The sequence below is a fragment of the Mus pahari genome, chromosome 15 (genome assembly GCF_900095145.1).
Source record: "Mus pahari chromosome 15, PAHARI_EIJ_v1.1, whole genome shotgun sequence".
Classification (NCBI taxonomy): Eukaryota; Metazoa; Chordata; class Mammalia; order Rodentia; family Muridae; genus Mus; species Mus pahari.
In genome coordinates this window covers 63,465,513-63,470,755 of record NC_034604.1, presented here as the reverse complement: position 1 = coordinate 63,470,755, position 5,243 = coordinate 63,465,513, and the positions used below count along the sequence as shown (strand labels likewise).

The 5,243-nt window shown below is 41.1% G+C and overlaps 1 pseudogene; it reads right to left on the bottom strand.

The window, feature by feature from the left end:
- Nucleotides 1-2,163: 2,163 nt before the first annotated feature.
- On the bottom strand, nt 2,164-2,582 carry LOC110332982 (annotated as a pseudogene).
- Nucleotides 2,583-5,243: the final 2,661 nt, after the last annotated feature.

Genomic DNA, 5,243 nt, shown 5'->3' with positions numbered 1-5,243 from the left:
ATCTACTGGGAGAAAAGTAAGACTGGGAACCTCATGCAGAAGCTGATGAGCCCCTAGCAGCCTGTTAGCAACAAATGTTGACCAAACCTAAATGTTTCCCAGGGCCTCATCTGTCCTGCCAGGAATGAGTGGTTGAATGGGATCATGCAGAATATACTGCTATTGCCTGGCTTCCTTCACTTAGAGCAATCATTTTGATATTAATATTCCACATGCAACTGGTGATTTGGAGTGCTTAAACTATTTAACTCTTCAGTTTGTTTAGTCCCTGACCTGTTGATGTGTACATGAGTTATTTCCAGGGTTCACCCTTGACAACTAAAATTTCATTGCACACATGTGGACAAAACTTTCTATGGATGTCCATTTTAATTTCTTTTACTCAGATGCTAAAGACTGAAACTGTTAAATTGTATTGCACTTGCTGTGTTTCATTTGATAAAGAGTGGTGCCAGTCTGCCACCCTGCCGGGAGCAAGAATTGCACTTGCTCCCAAACCTCACCCACAGTTACTGAACAGGGAGGCCTTGTCACTGCAGACACATTCTTAGAATCACACTGTGGCTCCACCAGGTACTTCTTTAGCTAATGGTATCAAGACATCTCTTTATAAGCATATTTAATACCCGTGTATCTTTCTGATGATTTCATTTATATATAAGATGGACTGTGACTGTAGTCACACATATCCACCATTGATCTCTGTCACGCCCCTTCCTGTCATCTTAACTTCTTCTTCCCACCATGGCTGCCAGCAGATAAATCATGGAAGCCAGTGACAGTCTCTCCTGCAACAGCCATTAATGGCCAACTGCTCCTCAAGAAAATATGGGACCTCATGGGACCCCCTCTATTCACGTTGCAATGTTGAGTGGCCCAGTCTTGTGCGTGCATCTATTGGTGCTGTGTATTTAGGATTGCAGAAACCATATCATATCTAGATGGTGATATTTCACAGCACTCCTCCTCAACTTCTGGTTCTTATATTCTTGCCAGCTGCTCTCATCCCCATCATGATGTCCCCTGGGGCCTCGGGGGTTGATATAAATGTCCCATTTAGAGATGGGTCCTCACAACTCGTTTATTATGATCACTTCATCCAGATATGAGTCTCCGCATTAGCAGTCACTCTGAAAAAACCAAGCTTCTCTCTCACATTGAGAGCAGCATTTATCTATGAATAGAAATGAATATGGAGGAGGAAGCTTTACAGCATGTCCACTCACCAAAACATTCATGGTATGATCCCCCTATTGGGTCCATAATCTCTGCAGCCATAGGCTTTTGACTGAGTTTATAATATTAGAGGTCTATTTTCTCCGGTGGAGCAAGCCTCAAATCCCATCACGAAGTGGTTGGTTTTGCCACTATTAACCTACTAGATGTATCTTCCCTGACACACTGATATTGTCCAGGTAGTAGTCAGCAGCTGATAAGATCATTGATAAGATTTTTTTTTTCTCTCAAGTGTATTTTTCTGTTGCTGTGATTAAAATACCACGACCAAAACCAACTTTTAAGGGAAGGGTTTACTTGCTTTATAAGTTCATAATCATAATCTCATCATAGTCTGTCATCAGCAGATGATGTTAAGACAGGAACTCAAGAAGGGCAGGAACCTGGAGGCAGGAGCTGATGCAGAGGCTATGGAGAAGTGTTTTATTATTACTGCCTTGCACCACGTGACTTGTGCACACTGCTTTCATACACACCTCCAGGACCTCCTGCTTACCGGCACAATGGGCTAGGTCCTTTCATATCAATCACTATTCAACAAAACGCCCATACATACTTGCCAAGCCCATGAAAGCAATTTCTCAGTTGATGTTTCTCTTCCCAGATAACCCAAGCCTTGACTCAAGTTAACACAAATGAATAAGAACACTCCCCTAGAATTATCTCCCAGTGCTATGAATGTTACTCAATAGAGAGGGAGCTTCCAGCTCAATTATAACTTGATTTCTCTGTGTTCTATGAGGCTGGTATGAGATGCCTTCATTCTTACCATCTAATTTAGTGAGCAACCAAGAGCACTATCAATATCCCGTATTCTTGGAGTGGGACTCTGGGACTTCTACTCCCAACAACTCATTAAAAAAAGTATCCCACACCTTACACTGGGATTTAAAAGTCTATGATTCTGGGGACAGCATTATCTACCTATTATACCTTTATTCCAATATCTTTATATATGTCATATATATATTTGCATATACATATATTTGCAGGAGCGAAGGAATGTATATCGAACAAGCCAAATCCCGTGTCATCAGCTGACTCTTCTGACAGCTTTTTCTCACCCTCGTTTCCCTCTGCTGCAGCAGGGGCAAAAGCAGCAGCAAGATCGACAGGGTGAGGGCAGCAGACACAGCCCCAGCCCCAACAGCAGGCACACTGGAGAGCTTGCCAATATCCTGCCAGAAGACAACATACATGATTTTCCCCTTTAGTTCACTGATAGCTCTATGGCTGGTCATCATCCACTTTGGCTCGCGTGCTGTCTAGGATTTTCTTTATGTTTTGGCACTGGGGGAGGAGTTGCACCCAAGAGCACCCACGAGGTCAGAGGTGGCATAGGACATGTCAGCTGCAGCGATGGGCCTCATAATTGCAAACTTGGTGATATCAGGCAGCAAAACCCAATCTCTCGTATTTTCTTTATTAAAGTATCTGGTGAAACACTCGGCCCATGTAAACCTAGCAACATACTTTGTTGTCACTGAGTTTTTTAAGTCCTTAATATATTATGGAGACAAGCCCTTTACTAGGTGTGTAATATCAAATAACTTCAAGTGCCAAGCTTGATTTTATTTTCTCATTTTTGCATTTTTTTTTGTTTTGAATTTTTTATTTGCATTTTTGCAGAACCATACTATGTAACCCTAGCTGGCCTGGAACCTGCTATGTAGACCATTCTAGGCTGGAAATCACAAGCTCTGCATACTTCTGCCTCCTAAGTGCCTGGATTAAAGGCTAACTGACTGCCAGCCTAGCTCCAGGTTCAGTGAAATACACTGACTCAAATAGCACAGTGGCTAGAACTGAACACCTGATGACCTCCCATAACTCCAGTGAACAACACCAGCACCTGTCCTTGCACATACCATATACTATACATGTAAATACTACATAGGTAGGGTCTACTATACTCACAGAATAACGATGTCAAGTAGATAGTATTGTTTCCTTCTTTATTGTAAGAGGGAAATGTCTAGTTCTACACTGTGAAATACACAGTTACCAGTAAGATTTCCTTGTAGGTCACCATTGTCTCTCAGAGAAACTTTGCTCCTATCCAAAACACCACTAATCATGAAGTGTGTTCAGTTGAGCGATGGGAACAGGCACCTTTCCTGACTTTGTGCGAGCTCAGGGTCATGTGTGAAAAATTGACAGCTCATTATCCGACTGAGAAAATTCGGTTCTATTCCTCCTTCGCTGAGGACTCTTATGGGAGTAAATTATATCTGATGTTTAATCAGCATCCCTGGATGCTATTGTGGGGATTTTTTTCCTTGTGATGATGTATGGCAATGATTTTTATCTATGTGTTCTATGGGAAGAATGAAGATCAGTGCAGAAATGAGAATTCACTGAGACCCAGCAAGCAATAGCTGAGTGATGCCTGACCGGGGCACTAGAAAAGAACTGGCCATTCAGATGCTGTGAAGTTGCCCCTTCATCCCTTTGTCCTTTACTGGTGATAAATTCGCGTTAAGTCAGTGGTGCTTCTTGCAGCCAGCTGGTGGTCACTTTGTTCATGAAGTCTCACCAACACAACAGCAATCTCTACAAGCAAATGCATGACCATGATACACACACGTAGCTATAATACACTAACAACGGAAGCTCCCATAGCACTTGGCGAAAGCTTCCCTTCGATTCTCAGTCTGGAACTTCTCGTATAGGACTTACCTGGAGAAACGCATTTCCCTCAGAAGCTTTAGGGTATTAACGGCGTTTTGGTGATGAGAATTATTTGTGTCTGTGACTCTTCTTCCACTGTCGTCCCTCCTATACTCCTAATGTCCCCACAGACAAGCCCTACATGGCAAGGAAAATGCTCCTGGTCTAAAATTGTAATTGAGACTGAATTTTTTTCAGGACGTGGGTGACATGACAATGTTACCTGAGCCACCTTGCACTGAGGCCGTTGAGATTTTGCTTTATTCTATTTTCAGATTTGCCTATTTTTATTTTGTGAATGTTTGCCTGCAGATATGTACGTGTACCACACGCATAGCTGGTGCCTGGCAGAGGCCAGGAAATGGTATCTGATGCCCTGAACCTGAAGTTACAGATGTTAGTGAATGGCCAGGGATGTGCTGGGAACTGAACTTGGGTCCTCTGTATCAAGTGCTCTTAGTGTCTGAGCCATCTCTTTATCTCCACAACCTATACTTCACTGTTACTACCATTGGTTTGGTGAAGTGTACAGCCTGCTTCAAGTGACTGATGATATGGCATTTTAGAACTAATGGTATCTATAAATTGAAGATAGCCTAGATATTGTGCTGTTGTATACAATATTATTGTATTCGCACCACACATCCTGTGTATATTTAACAATACGTATAAATAGTAAATGCTGTAATGTAAAAGAGTTACTTTTTTTTGCAAAGCAACATGGAACTTGTAAAAACAAAACAAAAAAAAAAAAAAAAGCAAGCTGCTACTGAATTCTCTCAGATAGCTAAAGTAGAAGTCGATTCTGGAAAGGCCATTATGGGGGTAATTGCCCAAGAGAATGTTTTCTTACACAGGAAATTAAAGACAGAGAAAACGTTATTAAAAGTAAAAAAAAGAAGAAGAAAAGAAAGAAAATGTAGGTTCATGCATCTGCCAGGACACGTAGCAGAGCTTGCACCCCTTCTGGGACTAATGACTAAACAGAATCTCAGTTAGATCCAGAATTGAAGTTGAATTTCAAGAGGGCAGAACCTTGAATAAGAAAGGGAAAAATATTCAGGATGTTTTATATAGTGAGATTCCCCCCTTCCAAAAATGATATTTTTTAAACTGTTATTGCACCAAAAAAGGTAAAGTGAAGAATTTATTACTTATATTAAATAAAAGATCAAAACACTTGGATTGATGTTTTTGAAAAATCTGGTTCTCCACCCAAATTCACCACATGTATGTGACTCTAGAAACTAGATATGCTAAGATATATATAAAAAAATGCCTGTCACTAACTTATTCTTGAATTCTTAGCAAAATGGATAATTATTGACATAGGAATT